Below are 23,131 nucleotides of genomic sequence, written 5' to 3' on the forward strand. Positions count from 1 at the left end.
CTGTATTTGTCTTTCTGCCAATACCATACTATCTTGATGACTACAGCTTTGTAGAACAGCCTGAAGTCAGGAGGTTGATTCCTCCAGTTCCATACTTCTTTCTCAAGATTGCACTGGCTATTCGAAGTTTTTTGTGTTTCCACACAAATTGTGAAGTTATTTGTTCTAGTCCTGTGAAAAATACTGTTGGTAGCTTGATAGGGATTGCATTGAATTTATAGATTACTTTGGGTAGTATACTCATTTTCACTATATTGATTCTTCCTATCCATCAGTTCAGTTCAGTTCAGTTCAGTCGCTCAGTCATGTCCGACTCTCCGCGACCCCATGAATCACAGCACGCCAGGCCTCCCTGTCCATCACCAACTCCTGGAGTTCACTCAGACTCATGTCTACAGAGTTGGTGATGCCATCCAGCCATCTCATTCTTGGTCGTCCCCTTCTCCTCCCGCCCCCAACCCTTCCCAGCATCAGAGTCCTTTCCAGTGAGTCAACTCATCGCATGAGGTGGCCAAAGTATTGCAGTTTCAGCTTTAGCATCAGTCCTTCCAATGAACACCCAGGATCGATCTCCCTTAGAATGGACTGGATGGATCTCCTGGCGGTACAAGGGACTCGCAAGAGTCTTCTCCAACACCACAGTTCAAAAGCATCAATTCTTCGGCGATCAGTCTTCTTTCTTCACAGTCCAACTCTCACATTCATACATGACCACAGGAAAAATCATACCCTTGACTAGACGGACCTTTGTTGGCAAAGTAATGTCTTTGCTTTTTAATATATTATCAAGGTTGATCAAAACTTTCCTTCCAAGAAGTAAGCGTCTTTTAATTTCATGGCAGCAATCAGCATCTGCAGTGATTTTGGAGCCCAAAAAAACAAAATCTGACACTGTTTCCACTGTTTTTCCATCTATTTCCCATGAAGTGATGGGACCAGATGCCATGATCTTTGTTTTCTGAATGTTGAGCTTCAAGCCAACCTTTTCACTCTCCTCTTTTACTTTCATCAAGAGGCTTTTGAGTTCCTCTTCACTTTCTGCCATAAGGGTAGTGTCATCTGCATATCTGAGATTATTGATATTTCTCCCAGCAATCTTGATTCCAGCCTGTGCTTCTTCCAGCCCAGCGTTCCTCATGATGTACTCTGCATATAAGTTAAATAAGCAAGGTGACAATATACAGCCTTGACGCACTCCTTTTCCTATTTGGAAACAGTCTATTGTTCCATGTACAGTTCTGACTGTTGCTTCCTGACCTGCATACAGGTTTCTCAAGAGGCAGGTCAGGTGGTCTGGTATTCCCATGTCTTTCAAATTTTCCACAGGATCCACACAGTCAAAGGCTTTGGCATAGTCAATGAAGCAGAAATAGATGTTTTTCTGGAACTCTCTTGCTTTCTCCATGATCCAGCGGATGTTGGCAATTTGATCTCTGGTGCCTCTGCCTTTTCTAAAACCTGCTTGAACATCTGGGAGTTCACGGTTCACATATTGCTGAAGCCTGGCTTGGAGAATTTTGAGCATGACCTTACTAGTGTGTGAGATGAGTGCAATTGTGCGGTAGTTTGAGCATTCTTTGGCATTCCCTTTCTTTGTGATTGGAATGAAGACTGACCTCTTCCAGTCCTGTGGCCACTGCTGAGTTTTCCAAATCTGCTGGCATATTGAGTGCAGCACTTTCACAGCATCATCTTTCTGGATTTGAAATAGCTCAACTGGAATTCCATCACCTCCACTAGCTTTGTTCGTAGTGATGCTCTCTAAGGCCCACTTGACTTCACATTCCAAGATGTCTGGCTGTAGGTCAGTGATCACGTTATCATGACTATCTTGGTTGTGAAGATCTTTTTTGTACAGTTCTTCTGTGTATTCTTGCCACCTCTTCGTAATATCTTCTGCTTCTGTTAGGTCCATACCATTTCTGTCCTTTATCGAGCCCATCTTTGCATGAAATATTCCCTTGGAATCTCTAATTTTCTTGAAGAGATCTCTTGTTTTTCCTATTCTGTTGGTTTCCTCTATTTCTTTGCATTGATCACTGAGGAAGGCTTTCTTATCTCTCCTTGTTATTCTTTGGAACTCTGCATTCAGATGCTTATATCTTTCCTTTTCTCCTTTGCTTTTCACTTCTCTTCTTTTCACAGCTATTTGTAAGGCCTCCTCAGCAGTCATTTTGCTTTTTTGCATTTCTTTTCCATGGGGATGGTCTTGGTCCCTGTCTCCTGTACAATGTCACAAACCTCCGTCCAGAGTTCATCAGGCACTCTATCAATCAGATCTAGTCCCTTAAATCTATTTCTCACTTCCACTGTATAATCATAAGGGATTTGATTTAGGTCATACCTGAATGGTCTAGTGGTTTTCCCTACTTTCTTCAATTTCATTCTGAATTTGGCAATAAGGAGTTCATGATCTGAGCCACAGTCAGCTCCTGGTCTTGTTTTTGCTAACTGTATACAGCTTCTCCATCTTTGGCTGCAAAGAATATAATCAATCTGATTTCGGTGTTGACCATCTGGTGATGTCCATGTGTAGAGTCTTCTCTTGTGTTGTCGGAAGAGGGTGTTTGCTATGACCAGTGCGTTCTCTTGACAAAACTCTATTAGCCTTTGCCCTACTTCATTCCGTGCTCCAAGGCCAGATTTGCCTGTGTTTGCCAGGTGTTTCTTGACTTCCTACTTTTGCATTCCAGTCCCCTATAATGAAAAGGACATCTTTTTTGGGTGTTAGTTCTAAAAGGTCTTGTAGGTCTTCATAGAACCATTCAACTTCGGCTTCTTCAGCATTACTGGTTGGGGCATAGGCCTGGATTACTGTAATATTGAATGGTTTGCCTTGGAAACGAACAGAAATCATTCTGTCGTTTTTAAGATTCCTATCCATAAACATGGTATATTCCCCCATCTATTTGTGTCATCTTTGATTTCTTTCACCAGTGCTTTATAGTTTTCTATATATAGGTCTTTTGCTTCTTTAGGTAGATTTATTCCTAAGTATTTTATTCTTTTTGTCACAATGGTGTATGGAATTGTTTCCTTAATTTCTTTCTGTTTTCTCATTGCTAGTGTATAAGAATGCAAGGGATTTCTGTGTATTAATTTTATATCCTGGAAACTTACTATATTCATTGGTTAGCTCTAGTAATTTTCTGGTGGTGTCTTTAGGGTTTTCTATGTAGAGGATCATGTCATCTGCAAACAGTGAGAGTTTTACTTCTTCTTTTCCAATCTGGATTTCTTTTATTTCTTTTTACCCCTCTGACTGCTGTGGCTAAAACTTCCACAACTGTGTTGAATAGTAGTGGTGAGAGTGGGCACCCTTGTCTTGTTCTTGACTTTAGGGGAAATGCTTTCAGTTTTTCACCATTGAGGATAATGTTTGCTGTGGGTTTATCATATATGACTTTTATTATGTTGAGGTATGTTCTTCTATGATCTCTATAAAGTTATGACCAAACCACACAGCATATTAAAAAGCAGAGATATTACTTTGCCAACAAAGATCAGTATAGTCAGAGCTATGGTTTTTCCAGTAGTCATGTATTGATGTGAGAGTTGGACTGTAAAGAAAGCTGAGCACTGAAGAATGGATTCTTTTGAACTGCGGTGTTCGAGAAGACTCATATAGTGCCTTGGACTGCAGGTAGATCCAACCAGTCCATCCTAAAAGAGATCAGTCCTGAATATTCATTGGAAGGACTGATGCTAAAGCCGAAACTCCAATACTTTGGCCACCTGATGTGAAGAACTGACTCATTTGAAAAGACCCTGATGCTGGGAAAGATTGAAGGTGGAAGGAGAAGGGGATGACAGAGGATGAGATGGTTGGATGGCATCATTGACTCAATGGACATGAGTTTGAGTAAACTCTGGGAGTTGGTGATGGACAAGGAGGCCTGGTGTGCTGCAGTCCATGGGGTCACAAAGAGTCAGACACGACTGAGTGACTGAACTGTACTGAACTGATGTTCCTCTATGCTTGCTTTCTGGAGAGTTTTTGTCATAGATGGGTGTTGAATTTTGTCAAAGGCTTTCTCTGCATCTATTGAGATAATCATATGGTTTTTATCTTTGAATTTGTTAATTTGGGGTATCACACTGATTGATTTGTGAATATTGATGGAAGCTTGCATCCCTGGGATAAAGCCCACTTGGTCATGATGTATGATATTTTTAATATGCTGTTGGATTCTGTTTGTTAGAATTTTGTTAAGGATTTTAGCATCTGTTCATCGGTGTTATTGGCCTGTATTTTTCTTTTATTGTGTAGCATCTTTGTCTGGTTTTGTTATTAGGGTGATTGTGGCCTCATAGAATGAGTTTGGGAGTTTACCTTCCTCTGTAATTTTCTGGAAGAGTTTGAGGGGGATAGTTGTTAGCGCTTCTCTAAGTTTTTGGTAGAATTCACCTCTGAAGCCATCTGATCCTGGGCTTTTGTTTGTTGGAAGATTTTTTATTACAGTTCTGATTTCTGTGCTTGTGATGGGTTTGTCAACATTTTCTATTTCTTCCTGGTTCGGTTTTGGAAAGTTATACTTTTCAAAAATTTTGTTCATTTCCTCCAAGTTGTTCATTTTATTGGCATATAGTTGCTGACAGTAGTCTCTTATGATCCTTTATATTTCTGTGTTGTCTGTTGTGATTTCCCCATTTTCATTTCTGATTTTGTTGATTTGACTCTTCTCCCTTGTTTTCTTTTTTTCTTTTCTTTTTTTATTATTTTTTTATTGGAGGCTAATTATTTTACAATATCACATTGATTGGTTGGTTTTGCCATACATTGACATGAATTCACCCCGGGTGTACATGAGTTTCCCTTCCTGAACCCCCCTCCCACCTCCCTCCTCCCCTTATCCTCCCTCTGGGTCATCCCCGCATACCAGCCCCGAGCATCCTACAACATGCATCGACCCTGAACTGGTGATTAGTTTCACATATGATATGAGTCTGGTTAATGGTTTGTCTATTATATTTATCTTCTTAAAGAACCAGCTTTTAGTTTGCTTGATTTTTGCTATGTTCTCCTTTGTTTCTTTTTCACTTATTCTACTCTAATATTTATGATTTATTTCCTTCTACAAACCCTCGGGTTCTTCATTTCTTTTTTTCCTAGCTGTTTTATGTGTAAAGTTAGGTTACTTATTTTATTTTTCTCCTGATTCTTGAGGCAAGCTTATATTGCTATGAACCTTCCCCTTAGCAATGTTTTTACTGAATCCCATAGGTTTTGAATTGTTGTGTTTTCATTATCATTTGTTTCTATGCATATTTACAATTCCTTTTTGATTTCTTCCATGATTTTCTGGTTATTCAGAATCGCGTTGTTTAGTATACGTATGTTGGTATTTTTAATAAAGGAAAGGACCTAAAATAAGTAGAAGAGATTACAAAGAGGTGGCAAGAATACACAGAAGAACTGTACACAGAAGGTCTCAATGACCCAGATGACCACGATGGTGTGGTCACTCACCTAGAGCCAGACATCCTGAAGTGTGAAGTCAAGTGGTCTTGGGAAGCATTACTACAAACAAAGCTAGTGGAGGTGACGGGATTTCACCTATTCATCTATTTCAAATCCTAAAAGATGATGCTGTTAAAGTGCTGCACTCAACATGCCAGCCAATTTGGAGAATTCAACAGTGGCCACAGGACTGGCAAAGGTCTGTTCTCATCCCAATCCCAAAGAAAGGCAATGTGAAAGAATGTACAAGCTACCCTACAATTGCACTCATTTCATATGCTAGCAAGATTATGCTCAAAATCCTTCAAGCTAGATTTCAGCAGTACATGGACCAAGAACTTCCAGATGTACAAGCTGGATTTAGAAAAGGCAGAGAAACCAGATCAAATTGGCAACATCTGCTGGATCAGATCATATAAAAAGCAAGGGAATTCCAAAAAAAACACATCTGCTTCACTGACTACACTAAAGCTTTTGACTGTGTGGATCACAAACAACTATGGAAAATTCTTAAAGAGATGGGAATACCAGACCCACATTACATGCCTCCTGAGAAGCCTGTATGCAGGTTAAGAAGCAACAGTTAGAACTGGACATGGAACAAGAGTCAGCTCAAAATTGGGAAAAGAGTATGTCAAGGCTGTATGTTGTCACCCTGCTTATTTAACTTATATGGAGAGTACCTCATGTGAAATGCTGGCCTGGATGACTCACAAACTGGAATCAAGATTGCTGGAAGGAATAACAACAGCCTCGGACAAGCAGATGATACCACTTTAATGGCAGAAAGTGAAGAGGAACTAAAGAGGCTCTTGATGAAGGTGAAAGAGGAGAGGGAAAAAGCTGGCTTAAAACTCAACATTCAAACAACTAAGATCACGGCATCCGGTCTCATCACTTCATGGCAAACAGATGGGAAAAAAGTGGAAACAGCAACAGATTTTATTTTCTTGAGCTCCAAAATCATTGCAGACTGTGACTGCAGCCACGAAATCAAAAGATGCTTGCTCCTTGGAAGAAAAGCTACGACAAACCTAGACGGCATATTAAAAAGCAGAGATACCACTTTGCCGCCAAAGGTCAGTATAGTCAAAGCTATGGTTCTTCCAGTAGTCGTGTATGGATGTGAGAGTTGGGCCGTAAAGAAGACTGAGCGCCGAAAAATCGATGCTTTCAAACTGTGGTGCTGGAGAAGACTCTTGAGAATCCCTTAGACAGCAAGGAGATCAAACCAGTCAATCCTAGAGGAAATCAACCCTGAATGTTCTTTGGGAGGACTGATGCTGAAGCTGAAGCTCCAATACTTTGGCCGCCTGATGTGAAGAGCCGACTCATTGGAAAAGACCCTGATGCTGAGAAAGATTGAGGGCAAGAGGAGAAGGGAGTTGACAGAGGATGAGATGGTCCGATGGCATCACCGACTCAATGGACATGGGTGTGAGTAACTTCTGGGAGATAGTGAAGGACAGGGAAGCCTGGCATGCTGCTGTTCTTGGGGTTGCAAAGAGTTGGACATGACTTAGTGACTGAACAACCACAATAGCAATGTCTAAAAAGAACAATATAGCTTATGTGTAGTTTATCCCAGGAACTCAGGATAAATGTTCAATGTTCAAAAATCAATTTCACACGTCATATTTATTCACTGTCAATAAAGAAAACACAATCATGTCAACTGATGTAGAAATCGTTAACAAAATTCAACATCCATTTTTTAGAATTAGTGGATAATCACTTTACAATATTTGTTGGTTTCTGCTGTTCAACAATATGAATCAGCTATTCCCCTCCCCTCTCTCTCCCAACCCCCCAGTCCCACTCCTCTAGGTCATCACAGAGCACTGAGCTGAGCTCCCTGTGTTATACAGCAGCTTCCCACTAGCTGTCTATTTCACACATGGTAGTATACATATGTTAGTGCAAGTCTCTCAATCAATATCCACTTAAGACAAAAACTCTCAGCAAACTAAGACTAGAACTGAAGTTCATCAGCCCGAATAAGGGCATCTATAAAACACTTACATCTAATATCACACTTAATTGTAAGCAAACTAAATGCTTTAATAATGTCTGTTCTATTTTATTATCTTCATTTTTGACTGCATTGTACAGCTTGTGGGATCTTAGTTCCCCAACCAGGAATTAAATCTGGGCCTCAGCAGTGAAAGTGTAGAGTCCTAACCACTGGACAGCCAAGGAATTTCCAAGGATGTCCACTCTTGCCACTCCTATTTGAAATGGTATTAGAACAATTGTCTTGGTGTGGGTGTTTGGGTTCATTTTGTTTGGGACCCTCTGTTAGTCCTGTACTTGGATATCTGCTTCCTTCTTCAGGTTTGGGAATTTTTTAGCCATAATTTTCTCAAATACATCTTTAACTTCCCCTCTCTCTTGTCCTTCTGGGACCTCTACAATGCTGATGTTGGCATGCTTAATGTTATCCCAGAGATCTCTTAAACTACTTTCATTTGTAAAAATTTTTTCTCCTTTTACTGTTCTGATGGGGTGATTTCCATTATTCTGTCTTCCAGATCACTTATGAGTTCTTCTGTATGACCTAGTCTGCTATTCAGTCCTAGTATGTTTTTTATTTCAGCTATTGAATTCTTCATTTCTGATTCTGTCTTTGGTATATTTTCTAACTCTTTGTTTAAACTTTCACTATATTCATCTATTCTTTCCCCTAATTCAGTTAACATCTTTATTACCAATTTTTAAAGTTCTTTATTGGTAAATTATTTCTTTCATTTTTTTTTCAGAGTTTTTCTCGTGTCTTTCAATTGAGAGTTGTTCCTTTGCTTTTTCATTGTGTTTGACTTTCGTTGCCTCTATGAATTTAGGTAAAACAGTGGCCTGTTGTGGTGTTGAAAGGGTGTTCTTATGTGAGAGCATCCCTGTACAGACACATGTGCTCACTGCCTTTGGTGGGAGAGCTGCATGTGACCTAGACAAAAATCACATCTTTCCTTGAGGTATGCTGGCAACTATCACCATGGTAGGGGGATGGAGCTAGAGATGGATGGACTAGAGCTGGAGCTGGGTGTGAGGTGGGCCGTACCCTCTTCTCAGAGGCTATCATTGTCCCACTGGGGGTGTAATCTGACTCTAAGTTCCTGGAACAGAAGCCCTGAGGGTCAGGCCTGAGCTGAATTTGTTTCCTTTAGGTGTGTGCTTTTCCCTCCCCCAACACCAAGAACCTTGCCCCAGAGGGGATAGTGCTGAAGTGAAGTGGGACTCTTACATGCTCTTAGTTCGTACTGGCTAAAGAGAGATGATCTGTCTCCTATGCACTGCCTATTTTTGCAGGCATCCACAATTTTTTCTCTCGCTCTCCTCAGTTACAATCTGGGGTGCAAGTCCCCTTTGTCTCTCACGGCCAATCACTGCCACCAGTCTCTGCCTCCCCTGCCTTGTTGTGGAGCAACACTACAGTGCGGGTGAGGACGTCATGGACTCTCAGCATGTGTCAGTGCGTGAGCTGCAGTGGAGCAGCTGCCATCAGAGCGTCTTGAATAAGTGTCAACAATGGCAATTGCCACCTCAGGTTCCTACCTGGGACAAGGTCACCTTTCCTTGAGTTTTCTCCTCGGTTGAGTTTTTCCCTTGGTCATGGCAGCCCTAGATCCAGTGCTGCCTGTGATGTGGAGTACACGGGGCTGGAGTGTTCACTCAGCTCAGGCTGGAGTATGTGCTGAGGCGGTTGTAGGAAACCCAGTAGCCCCTAGAGCAGCGCCCTCTCTGCCCTCTCCACCCTGCCTCAGGTGCAAGCCAGCACACACGCTCCTCATGAGTGGAGTCCAGTTTTCCCACAGCCCTACCTTTAGTACCAGCAGTCATCCAACCAGTTAAAGGAGCTCATTTCCCCTGTGTAGGACCTCAGGACTGGGGTACCCAGGCTGGGCTCTTATTGCTCACTCCCCAAGGCAGGTCTCCATCCATGTATTCTCCCTTTTCCTCTGAGTCCACTGCCAGGGACGCAGGTCCTGACTTCATTTCTTCTCTTTCCTGCCTTCCTGATAAGCGTGGATCTTCCTTGGTTGAACTGGAGTCTTTCTGCCAGTTTCCAGTTCGTTTTCAGTGAGAATTGTTCCACACATGGATGTAGTTTTGATGTATTCGTGGGGGGTGGTGGTGAGTTCTGTGTCCTCCTGCTCTGCCATTGTGATCACCTCCTCAACTATTCTTTCTCTGAATATTCTTTTTGCCCCCTTTTCTTTCTCCTTTCCTTATGGGATTCCCACTATGTGTGTGTTGGCATGTTTTATGGCATTCCACAGGTCTCTTAGATTTTCGGTTTTTTTTCGGGTGTCTTTTTTTTTTTTTTTTTACTCTTCTCTTTAGACTGGATAATTTTATTTAACCAATCTTCGAGTTCAGTGAATTTTTTCTTCTGCCTACTCAAAACTACTATTGAAGCCCTCCAGTGAGTTTTTCATTTCAATTATTGCACTTTCAGTTCCAAAGTTCTGCTTTGGCTCCTTTTTGTGTTTGACTCTTTATTAATATTATTTATTTCTCATACATTGTTCTCCTGGTTTTCTTTAGCTCCTTGACCATATTTAAGACAATTGATTTAAAATCTTTGTCTAATAGACCCAGCGTCTGTGCTTCTTTAAGGATGGTTTCTGTTGATTTCTTCTGTGAATTAGCCATAATATTTTCTTGTTTATTTGTATACTTAATACTTTTGTTAAAAACTGGACTTTTGCATATTATAATGTGGCAAGTCCAGAAATCATATTCTTTCACTTCTGAGGGTTTTCCCCCCTTGATGTTATATAGCTGCTTGTTTACTTAGTGACTTCTAAACTACTTTTGTAAAGTCTGTATTCTTCGTCGTGTGTGGTCTCTGTCACTGTAGACTGTGCTAAGCTAGTGTTTGGACAGAATATATCCTTCAGTGCCGTGAGGGAAGGAGGGAGGGGGAAGAAGGAGAGAGAGAGAGAAACAGGGAGGAGGGAAGGGAGACACACAGAGAGAAGGGAAGGAGAAGGAGAAAGGGGAAGAAGGAGGAGGGAAAGGAGGAAGAGGAGAAAAGAAAGGAAGGAAGGAAGGAAGAAAAATAACAGCAAAAAAACTCTCATTGGCTCTGTTCTGAGGCACTCCCACAATGCTTGGCCAGGTCATGTAAAGCTCTACCTTAACTTTCACTTCCTGCTTGTGCTGAGCCTATACATCAGCCAGAGGTAAAAGCTTAGGGTGTTCTAAGGACTTTTCTAAGCATGCATTCTGCCCTGGACATGCAATGACTTTCTAAATTCCCCAGTAAACTTGAATGCTTTTGAATGCCCTAATTTCTTCTGTTCCCAGCTTTGCGCCTCTGACTTTTAGCACTCTATGAAATGCCTCTACCATAAACTGTTGCCCCAGGTGGCTGTGGATACCCTGAGCTAGTTATGAATAAGGTATATCTGTCCTGCAGGTAGCCCGCATACAGACCAGAACAAATAGAATTCTTTGAGAATAAGTCTGCTCTTCTCCCTTTGGAGCCAAGTATAAGAGATCCATGCTGAAAATGTGGGCTGCAGTCTTCAAGACTGCTACTGAGCCAGGGAGGGACACAAGGCAAGGACAGCTAGAAATGCCACAAAGGTTTCCTACCACTTTTAAGTTGTCTTTTTATTGTTTCAGCCTTTGCTTGCCTGGTGTAAACTTTGACTGTTTTAAATGACTCTAACAAAGTTGATTCTCACACTTTTGCTTGATTTTTTTTTATCTTTCTTCAGAGGGATTGGCCATTGGAGGTATCTATTTTAGCATTTTCGATAATGTTACTCATGCCAACTAATTTTTTATAAAGGTGCAAGATAAATTCAATGTAGAAATCATAGTCTTTTCACAAATGGCATTGCAACATTTGAGTACTTGTATGGAAAAGAAAGAGTCTGAACCTAAATATTGAACCTCATTCAAAATGTAACTCATAATAGATTATGGATCAGAATGTATATATATATGTATGTATTAGAAGAAAATGTAAGGGAAAATCATCATGACCTGAAGTTATGTAAAGAATTCTTAGAAATAACACAAAAAGGCTAATCTGTAAGAAACACGAGGAAACTTTCGTTACATTGGATTTCATCAAATTGTGCTCCTTTGCTCTAAGAAAGGCTTTGTTAAAAGAATGAAAGGGCAGCTTTAGAATGGGGGGACAATATCTGTAAATTAAACCATATACAGAATATACTAAGAATACTCAAAACTCCGCTATAAGAAAACAAATTTCTCATTTTAAAAAATGCTTAAAGGGCATGTACAAGTACTTCACTAAGGAAGATATGAACACTTGAAAAGATGTTCAACATCATTAGCTATTAGGGAAATACAGATTAAAACCACAACAATATGTAATTTTTTCCCTTTCTTTTCCTAGTCTCTCTTGGCTACTGGAGTCCGGTTTTACCCTTCAGTGTTTTTTGTTTTTTTTAATTCTTTGCTATTGTTCTGCCTTTGTTTTCTTTTCTTTTTCTCTCTCTTCTTTGTTCTTTTTCCACACCCCACGGCTTGTGGGATCCTGGTTCATGGGCTAGCGATCAGGCCTGAGCCCCTGAGGCAGGAGGGCTGAGTCCAAACTGCTGGAACAACAGAGAACATCAGGTTCCAGGGAATGTTAATTGGAGTGAGGTATCCCAGAGGTCCACATCTCAACACCAAGATCTGGTTCTATACAACTGCCTACAAACCTCACTGCTGGAAACCTCAGGTCAAATAACTAGTGAGACAGGAACATAGTCTCAAACATTAAAAAAAAAAAATGAAATGACTAAAAAAAATTTTACAGATGAAGGAACAGGTAAAAAATTTAAAAAACTACAAGACCAAGTAAATAAAGAGGAAATAGGCAACCTACCTGAAAAAGAGTTTACAGTAATGGTAGAAAAGAAGTTTCAAAATATCAAAAACAGAATGGACAAAATACAAGCAACATTTAACAAAGACCTAGAAGAAATAAAGAATAAACAAATGGTGATTAACAAAACAAACATTGAAATTAAAAATACTCTAGAAGGAATTGATAGTAGAATAACTGAGGCAGAAGAATGGAAAAGTGATCTGGAAGATTGTTGTTGTTGTTCAGTTGCTCAGTCATGTCTGACTCTTCGCGACTCCACGGGCTGCAGCACGCCAGGCTTCCTTGTCCTTCACCATCTCCCGGAGTTTGCTCAAACTCGTGTCCATTGAGGCGGTGATGCCATCCAACCTTCTGTTCTGCAAGGGACTCTCAAGAATCTTCTCCAGCACCATGGTTCAAAGGCACCAATTTTTTGGCGCTCAGCCTTTTTATCATCCAGCTCTCACAACTGTACATGACTACTGGAAAAACCATAGCTTTGACTATATGGACCTTTGTCGGCAAAGTGCTATCTGCTTTTTAATATGCTGTCTAGGTTTGTCATTGCTTTTCTTCCAAGAAGCAAGATGGTTATTTTGAGGCACTAGCCTGCCGTCTTCTCGGTCAGCTGGCTCCTGAATAAAGTCCCTTCCTGATCCCAACATCTCGTCTCGGATTCATTGACTTACCTTGCAGCGAGCAGAGCTAGCTCCTTCAGGAAGCACTTTGATTCAAGATGGTGGAGTAGAAGGATGTGCACCCATCTTCTCCTGTGAGAACACCAAAATTGCAACTAGCTGTTGAACAACCATCGACAGGAGAATGTTGGGACCCACCAAAAAAAAAAGATACCCCACAAACAGGGGCAGAGGAGAAACTGCAACAAGACTGTAGGAGGGGTGCAATCACGTTTAAAACCAAACTTCATACCCGCCAGAGACTCTTGGAGGGAACAATAAAAAAAAGCCTTGTGTGCACCAGGACCAAGGGACAGCAGCAGTGACTGAGCCAGACCTGCCTTTGAGTGCTTGAGGGTCTCCTACAGAGGCCTGAGTCAGCAGTGGCCTGCTGCAGAGACAGAAGCTCTGGCAACAGCAGTCCTGGGAGGTGCAACATGTGGCATAAGTCCTCCTGAAGGAGGTCACCATTAGCTCCACTATAGAACCACCGGGCAGGCGACTCACAAACTGGAGAACAATTATACCAAAGAAGTTCTCACACTGCTGCAAAAGTTCTCAGCCCCACAACAGACTTCTCAACCTGGGGATCTGGCAAAGGGACTGAGTATCCCCAGGAAATCTGACTTTGAAAGGAAGCAGAATTTGGTTACACAGCTTCCACGGGACTGTGAAACAGAAACTCTTGGTGGGCACAAGCAAAAGCTTGTGTGCACCAAGACCCAGGAGAAAGGAGCAGTGACCCCACAAAAGACTCAGCAGGACTTGCCTCTCTGTGCTTGAGCGTCTCCGGCAGAGACGTGGGTTGACAGAGGCCTGCCACGGGATCAGGGGCACTGACCAAAATAGTCCTGGGAGGCCCGGTGTGCTGGAATAAGTCCTTTTGAAGAGGTTGCCATTACCACCATTACCTCTGCCGTACTACAGGGAGGGAACACAGCCCCCCTCATCAACAGAAATTTGGATTAAAGACTTACTGACCATGGCCTTGCCCACCAAAACAAGACCCAGTCTTCCCCATAGCCAGTTCTTCCCAGCAGGAAGCTTGCACAAGCCTCTTATCTTCATTCATCAGAGGGCAGACAGAATGAAAACCACAATCACAGAAAACTAACCAAACTGATCACATGGACCACAACCTAACTCAATGAAACTATGAGCCATGCCATGCAGAGATGGAAGACAGAGTGCTAGAAATAATGTCAAGGAGCAGAATAAAGAGGAAAAAAAGGGAAAAGAATTGAGATAGTCTCAGAGACCTCTGGGACAATAGTAAGGGCACCAACATTTCAATTATAGGGGTCCCAGAAGAAAGAGCATGAGAAAATAGTTGAGGAGATTATAATTAAAAACTTCCCTAATATGGGAAAGGAAATAACCACCCAAGTCCAGGAAGCCCAGAGAGTCCCATACAGGATAAAGTGAAAGAGAAATACACCCAGACACATATTAATCAAACTAACAAAATTTAACCACAAAGAAAAAGTATTAAAAGCAGCAAGTGAAAAGCAAAAAATAACATAAAGTAATCTCCATAAGGCTAACAGCTGATTTTTTTCAGCAGAAACTCTGCAAGCCAGAAGGGAGTGGCTGAATATATTTAAAGTGATGAAAGGGAAAAACCTACAACCAAGATTACTCTACCCAGCAAGGATCTCATTCAGATTTGACGGTGAAATCAAAAGCTGTATAGACAAATAAAAGCTAAACGAATTTCACACCACCAAACAAGCCTTACAATAAGTACTTAAGTAACTTGTCTAGCATGAAACACAAGAGAAGAAACAAACCTACAAAAGCAAACCCTAAACGATTAAGAAAATGGCAATAGGAACATACATATCAATAACTACCTTAAACGTAAATGGATTAAATGCCCCAACCAAAACACACAGACTGGCTGAATGAACACAGAAACAAGACCCCTGTATATGCTGCCCACAAGAGACCCACTTCAGACATAAGGACACCTACAGACTGAAAGTCAGGGGATGGAAAAAGATATCACGTGCAAGTGGGAATAAAAAGAAAGCAAGGGTAGCAATACTCATATCGGACAAAACAAACTTTAAAATAAAAACTGTTACAAGAGATGAGGAAGGACACTACATAATGATCAAGGGATCAATCCAAAAAGAAGATATAACAATTATAAATATTTATGCACCCAACAAAGGAGCATCTCAGTACATAAGGCAAATGTTAACAACGATAAAAGGGAAAATTGACAGTAACACAATAATAGTAGGGAACTTTAACACCCCACTTGCACCACTGGACAGAGGTTTGAGCAAGCTCCAGGAGTTGGTGATGGACAGGGAAGCCTGGTGTGCTGCAGTCCATGGGGTCGCGAGAGAGTCGGACACAGCTGAGCAACTGAGCTGAACTGAACTGAAATGCCAATAAAATGGGCAACCTGGGAGAAATGGACAAGTTTTTAAAAAGGTATGACCTTCCAAAACTGAACGAGGACGAAATAGGGATCATGAATAGACCAATCACAAGCGCCAAAATTGAAACCGTGATTTAAAAAATCTTCCAACAAACAAAAGCCCAGGGCCAGATGACTTCACAGGCAAATTCTACCAAAAGCTTAGAGAAAAGCTAACCCCTGTCCTGCTCAAACTCTTCCAGAAAATTGCAGAGGAAGGAAAACTCCCAAACTCATTCTATGAGGCCACCATCACCCTGATAGAAAAAACCAGACAAAGATACTGCAAAAAAAAAAATAAACTTACAGGCCAATATCACTGATGAGCATAAATGCAGAATCCTCAGCAAAATTCTAGCAAACAGATTCCAACAACACATTAAAAGGATCATACACCATGATCAAGTGGGATTTATCCTGGGGATGCAAGGATTCTTTGATATATGCACATCAATCAATGTGACACACCATATCAACAAAATGAAAGATAAAAAGCATGAGATAAAAAGATAATAACCATCATCTTAATAGATGCAGAGAAAGCTTTTGACAAAATTAAACAACCAGTTATGATTAAAAAACAAAAAAACAACTCTCCAGGAAGAAGGCATAGAAGGAACCAATCTCACTCAACATAACGAAGCCCGTAAATGACAAACACACATCAATCATTATTCTCAATGGTGAAAACCTGAAAGCATTTTCTCTAAGATCAGGACCAAGACAAGGGTGGCCACTCTCACCACTATTATTCAACATAGTTTTGGAAGCCCTAGCCATGACAATCAGAGAAGAAAAATAAATAAAAGGAATCCAGATCAGAAAGTAAAGTCGCAGGATATAAAATTAATACACAGAATTCCTTTGCATTCCTATACTCTAACAATGAAAAATCAGACAGAGAAACTAAGGATACAATTCCACTCATCACCGCAACAAAATGAATAAAATACCTAGGAATAAACCTACCTACAGAGACAAAAGACTTGCATGCAGAGAACTATAGGATACAGATGAAAGAAATCAAAACCAACACAAACAGATGGAGAGATATAACATGTTACTGGATGGGAAGAATCAAGATTGTGAAAATGACTATACTACCCAAGGCAATCTACAGATTCAAAGCAATCCCTATCAAACCACCAACAATATTTTTCACCAAACTAAAAGAAAACATTTAACAACTTATATGGAAACGCAAAAGACCCCGAACAGCCAGGGCAATTTTGAGAAAGAAAAATGGAGCTGGAGGAATCAGCTTTCCAGATATCAGAATATACTACAAAGCTACAGTCATCAGGACAATATGGTACTGGCACAAAAGCAGAAAAATAGACCAATGGAACAAGATAGAAAGCCGAAATAAACCCACGCACCTTTGATCACCTTATCTTTGACAAAGGTCAAAGTCCCTGGGAGAAGTGGGAGAGGGCGGTATCCACACACAGGCAGGAACCATGGAGGAGGGGGGACATGCTCGAGGAGGAGGATTGAAGATTTACAGTGCTCCCAATCTCCCCTGTTCTGTAACCTTCTCCAGCATGGCCAGCTTCTCAGGTGCAGACCCAGAGAAATTGGGCCTTTGAGTTAAACAGGCAAGAGGGGTTCAGGCACCCCAGGCTTCTCCAGGAGGTCAGCCAGAGAGGGATGCAGGAGGGAGAGGTGACTGAAGACGGAGGAGTATGAATGGGAAAGAGAGGGAGGAGGGTAGGGGGAAATGGAGGGCTGGTTGTTGGTGTAGGGGTTGGGTGGCAGACAAGGGAAAAAATCTAACACTCCAGGGCCTAAATGCTAACACTCCTTGGCTTTACCAAGGGAAAGACCAGTTCCCAGACATGAGGGAAGCTGGGAATCTCCAATTTCAAGAAAATCTGAGAGACACCTGGTAATCCACACCCACTGCTACCGGCACTGGTAGGCCTTGGTTGTGCTTCCTTCTGGACATTGAAAACATACTTGTACATACACTTATATGAATCCTCAAGTCTTAGATACAATTGACTGTGTGTGTGTTTCAAGTTACCAGTGTGAATCCAACTCCATAATTCTGCATGCATGGAGTCAGGAGGATGCTTTTGAAACCTGTGCATGGGGCCTGATGTGTTCCTTTGGACTGCCAGGTTTTAACCCACTGGATGTGACGCCAGGTTGCATTCATCCATCTCCATACTGATGGGAGTTTGGAGTCTTCCCAGTTTTTCCCATCACAAGCATCTTTGTGCATGTGTTCTTGTGCACTGCAGGTAACAGCCATGTCTCTAGAAAATGCACCAGGCAGCAGACTTGCCTGAACATAGAGGAAATAGCATTTCATTTTAACTTTCACTTTTAAGGTCTTTGGCTCAAAGCAAGGACTCTGGAACCAGACTGCCTGGTTTCTATCCTGCCATTGATCCAGACGAGCCAAATGACCTTGGGCCAGTAGCGAAACCTCTTGTGCCTGTTTCCTGTAAGAGGCCAGTAGTAGTGGGTACTTAAGTCCTAGGATTGGTGCAAAGATGCATTCCTTTTTAGCTACAGTGCTTAAAGTAGAAGCACTGTAGAAGAGTAGAAGCACTTTTAAAAGAGTGCCAGGAACAGAGTCCATGCTGTATACCCTTGTTTTTCCTGGATTCTGCCAAATTACCCACCCAAATGGCTCTTTTCAACACCACAGTAGTGGCTGGCTCCTAACCTCTCCCACCTCTGAATGGTTAACCTCTTTGAAGATCACAAACCTAGAGTGCGAAAACCGATTTGTGGTTTTAGTTTGCACCTCCAGGAGCATCAGTGGTGAGCATCTTTTGCAGTGTGTACTGGCCACTGGAATTCCCTCTTCTTTCAATTGCTTCGGAGTGGAGGAGGAGCTGAAGGAATGGGGCCAAGCCCAGCCTATCCCCAGATCCACCCGCAAATAATGTTTGCTGAGAACACAGGCCTGGGACGATCTGATCACCTATCTAACGGAGCAGTTGAATCAGACCGTTTAAGCAGTAAATAGGACACTCTTTCGGAGAAGGCAATGGCACCCCACTCCAGTACTCTTGCCCGGAAAATCCCATGGACAGAGGAGCCTGGTGGACTGCAGTCCATGGGGTCGCTAAGAGTCGGACACGACTGAGCGACTTCACTTTCACTTCTCACTTTCCTGCATTGGAGAAGGAAATGGCAACCCACTCCAGCGTTCTTGCCCGGAGAATCCCAGGGACGGGGGAGCCTGGTGGGCTGCCGTCTGTGGGGTCGCACGGAGTCGGACACGACTGAAGCGACTTTGCAGCAGCAGCAGGACACTCTTTGCTCTCTGGCCATTTAGGGAGAAAGTACGCCTCTCACTGATCACTGCCTGTGGGATTCTTCTGCCCGTTCTCCCATTGGGTCGCAAGGCTCGCGGTGGAAGTGAGGCTGGCAAATGCTTTCAGCACGTGCTAGGCGCCCAGCGCCTCCAGCCTCACGTCTCATCCTCACCTCCCAGGAGACCAGCGCCCTCAGTACCCTCCTGCCTCCAGCTCCACCCACTTTGTACACAGTCAGGGCTCAGAGCTGTGACTCTAATGGGAAACGGGGGAGGGGGCTGGGCAGGACAGGAGGAGGTGGGACGGACGAGAGGCTTGACAGAGGTGCTCGCACCATCACCTTCACTCGCCAGCTCGCCAACTGCCCAGATGGCCCCTGGGCTTGGCAGCGGACCAGAGGAGGCCCTCGACCCCATTGGTTACGCCTCGAAGGGGCGGGCCAACAAGGCGCGTGCTGGTTGGCGGGAACCGGGCCAATGAGGAGGCAGTGGCGCAGCCGTTCCAGGCCTGCTGAAAGCCTCGCGTCATTTGCGGCGACCTCCTGCGTGCAGTGCCTGTGGTGCTCGACGGCGAGGTCCAGACGCTGCCCGCCTAACCGGCCCTGGCCACCACCACCACCGCCACCGCGACCTGGGTGAAACATCGTCGCCACCCGAGTTCCGGGGGCCACCCAAATCGCGACACGAGCTCCCGGGAGGATGAGGTGTCTGTTTGGGGAGCAGGTTTTGGCCCACCAGGCGGGGAGCGGACCAACGTCCATCAAGTTGGTTCCGCAGCCCCACGGGGACCCAGACAGGGCCCCAAGCCAGGGGCACCGCGAAGCGGCGAGGGGGAGGGCGGGGGTGGCTTCCCAGACCCTGAGGGCTTCGAGTCAGAGCGGGAGGTGCTGGAAGCGGGAGGGCTGGTGCCGTGGGGCCGCGAAGGCCAGCCTGGCTCCCCGGCTGACGACAAGGGGGACGCCCTGCAGCTGGCTGACGAGTCGGTGGCGGCCATCCTGCGGCAGCTGAGCAACCTGGACGTGCTGGGCGTCGGCAGATCCCCGTCCCCAGAGAGCTACGCGGTCGGTGAAGTGTCCGCCTTGTGGGCCGACCTCGAGGCGGGTCCTGGCGGTGGAGGCGCGGCCGCCCAGAGTAGTGGGGAAGTGGCGCCGGCTGCGGTCTGCCCTCTCCAGGTCAGCGGGCCCAAGGCGGGCCGGGCCTGGGGGAACCCTAAGAGAGGCACTAAGAGTAGGTTGAACGTGGCTGTGGATCGCCAGTGGCCCCCCGCGGAAGGCTCAGCCAGGCTGCTGTCTGACCCCGAGTCCTTTGATGAGTTCAGTGAGATAGAGCTGATGAGGGTGAGCATGTATCCCAAAGAAGGAGGCCATGCCAAGCTCAACAGCCCCGAGGATCCCGGGGACACACCCAGACGCTCGAATGTCCCAGGCAGGGAGAATCTCCTTAACGTGCCAGGTACTCTCCTATCCTCGGCTCTGCGAGGATTCACTTCAGTTGTGGAAAGGCAGGGCAAGCAGGTCGATGGAGAGCCGGACATCTCTTCCCCTAAGAAAATGCAGAGCATGCTCTGGGGGCAGGCGGGCAGCGGGCCCAGCTACCCGGGAGTAGCAGTAGCAGCAACTTCTGCAGTGGCCGCTACAGGCAGCCTGCTGCCCTCCACTCCCAGGAGGAAGGGGGCCCAGGAGAAGAAAGAAATCCCTGGAGGGAGCCTCCAAACCTGCCCTGGGGAAACCTTCCCTTCCTGGGGGCAGGGAATCTCGGCCACTCCCCTGGAACCGGCCACCTTCCCCTGAGTCTCTGGCATCCCGCTGCTTGGGAGGTCCAAGAGGTATACCGTGGTCCCTTGGGGAACCAAAGAGTCCCAGCACGCAGGCACTGGGAAGAAATCCGTGGTCACGCAGGTGGGGCAGGTGGTGCCCGCGCTGCCGATGGCGGGAGAAGACAACGACCCAAATACAGACCCAGTCCCAGAAGGCCAAGTGAGTAGGCAAGGCCCCTCCTCTCTCCCCACTATTCCCCCTCCCACCCTCCCCAGGACACACTTCTTCACCCGTGCTCCCTCTCTCCATCCCTCAGGGGTCGCCATTGGGTGCCCCTCCGTCAGTGGGTCATTAGGATGCCAGATTGGGGTCCTTTTACTAGGGACAGACGTTAAGGTAGCTCTTCGGGTGTGCTGGGTTTGGTTCTCCACCCTCGGCCTGTTTCCAGCCTCCTCCACGAGGCCAGGGCTGGAGTGGAAGGGAGGGCTGGTAGCCGAATTGGGTCAAGGGGACCGGTTAAAAACTTCACACAGCTTTGATATTTAGATGCAGCACTTTCCTGAATCCTACTTCCTAGCTGTTCCCCAAACCTTCTTTGCAGGGGACCTGGGCTTTCTCAGTGCCTCACTGTTGTCCCCACCTCAGCTCTGCCTGCTGGCCTGGGGCTGACTGATTGAGAAAGTGCTAAAGAGATCAGCCTTTCAATTCTCTTCCCAAGCCCGTGCCTCAGCCTGGTCCCGAATCACATGTGTACGTACACACACACACACACACACACACACAGAAGCCCGTGCCTCAGCCTCGTCCCGAATCACATGTGTACGTACACACACACACACACACACATCCTTAGTCACACACACACACACACATCCTTAGCCACGCACACACACACACATCCTTAGTCACACACACACACATCCTTAGTCCAGATTGGTGAGAAATCTTTGTTTTAGCTGCACACACACGCACACACACACATCCTTAGTCCAGATTGGTGAGAAATCATTGTTTTAGCTGCCCACTCGCAGGCCATGGCCATCTTGTCCATGGGTGCATCATGGATAACCCAGCAGTGGCGACCTCAACATCAGAGGCCCGCAGGATCCAGGAAACTCAGAGCCCATGGCCCTGAACCAGGGAGAAGGCATGCCCAGAGGGCCTGAACCCTCAGGTGAGTGTCCTGGGTTTTGATATGGGGGCAGGGGACCAGAGGTGAGGGCAGAAACCTCTGTCTCTCTCTCTCTCCTAGGGGCTCAGCCTTGCTCCCAGGCAGCTTCTCCCATGGGAAACAGGGTGTCAATTCAGGCCTGGCCCTGGCCCCATCATCCTCTGTGTGGGGTTTGTTTGGCAGAGGTGATCGGTGGCATTTCCCCAACAGCTAATCCGGGTGTAGACCTGCAGGTTAATAGCCTTTTCTGTGAAGTGCTGTTCGCCCACATTGCTCTGCCAGGTGCTGGCTGTGGCTACAGCTCTGGGAAGCTTGAACCCAGAACCATGGGATTTTCAAACCACAGTGGTGAAAATGCTGCCCCTGGGGAACAGGGGAGGCAGGCCCAGAGAGAAGGTTTGGGCTGCTGGGTAGAGCAGGGGAGGCCTGTTGCCAGCAGAGCGGGGTGCTGCTTCACCTCGCGTTAGACCTTGCTTGGCCCTTTGCACCTCACTGGGAGCCTGGGAAGCTGGATTGTGTGCCCTTTCCCTCTTGGGTGACCAGGAACCAACTGACCATTCCCTGAGACTCGAAAGGCGGCAGCAGCCACCGGGAACCCAGGGCTGTCTTCGGGTCATGCTTCCTCTGGCTCCTGGAAATGCACGCCCAAACCCCATGGTGGGATCTGGGTCCAAGTTCAACTGACGTGTGTGGGCCCCCTCCCCCGTCCCCATCCCACAGCTCACGCAGGGAGCCCACCTCCTTTCCACTGAGGAGAGTCTTTCCCTTGCCAGTCTGGGCACCTGGCTTTGGGATGGAGGGCCTGGGGGAGACGAGAGGAGGAGGGGAGGGGCGGCGGGTGTATACTAACCATTTCTCTTCCTCCTGTGTGTGCTGGCCTAGTGTCTGGTGCTACCGAGAGAGAGAGAGAGACGAGCTTAAGGAGAAACTTGGTATGAGGAACCAGGGACAGAGAGCTGCAGGTTCTTAGTGCATAAGCGGGGTGGGCTGCCGGTGCTGGGGGCCTCGCAGGGATCAGCATTCCTGTGGGGCGGAGAACCTAGCAAGCCTGTCCCTGAAGCCTGCTGTGCATGTTCAGCTGGGCGTATGGACAAGTAGCAAAGTACTGTGTGGGCTCCGAGCACACTCTGCCAGCCAGACGAGTCCTAGAGAGCTCCTTCTGATAGGACTTAGAGACGCCTTGTTGATCCTTCCCTTTGACTGCTGCTGGTGTGGCCTCTGAGGTTCTTGTTGGATTGTTTGTTTGCATGGTTTGGGCGTGGCCCCAAGCTTGAGAGCTGCTGGCACATTTTGTTTCCTTTTAGGAAATGGCTCCACATTTAATTCAGGTGGTGGGGAGTGATCAGGCCCAGAGCTCTTTGCATCGGGGCTGGGAGGGGAGTGGGTTTCAGGTTTCAGGGCCAGGAGGTTCCCCACGGGGACAGGGGGACAGGCTTCTATATCCCTCTGTCTGCTGCGCCTGTTTATGCCTCTCCCTGTTGCAGGCTCCATGCAGCACCTGGCTGACGAGTTCCAGATCCTTTGA

The 23,131-nt window shown here is 45.4% G+C and overlaps 1 pseudogene; it reads left to right on the forward strand.

Annotated features, from left to right (window-relative positions):
* Positions 1 to 18,795: 18,795 nt before the first annotated feature.
* On the forward strand, positions 18,796 to 23,131 carry LOC129563922 (uncharacterized protein CXorf49 homolog; annotated as a pseudogene).

This window comes from Moschus berezovskii, chromosome X (assembly GCF_049115385.1).
Source record: "Moschus berezovskii isolate FMDL1 chromosome X, NW_MosBer_1.0, whole genome shotgun sequence".
NCBI lineage: Eukaryota > Metazoa > Chordata > Mammalia > Artiodactyla > Moschidae > Moschus > Moschus berezovskii.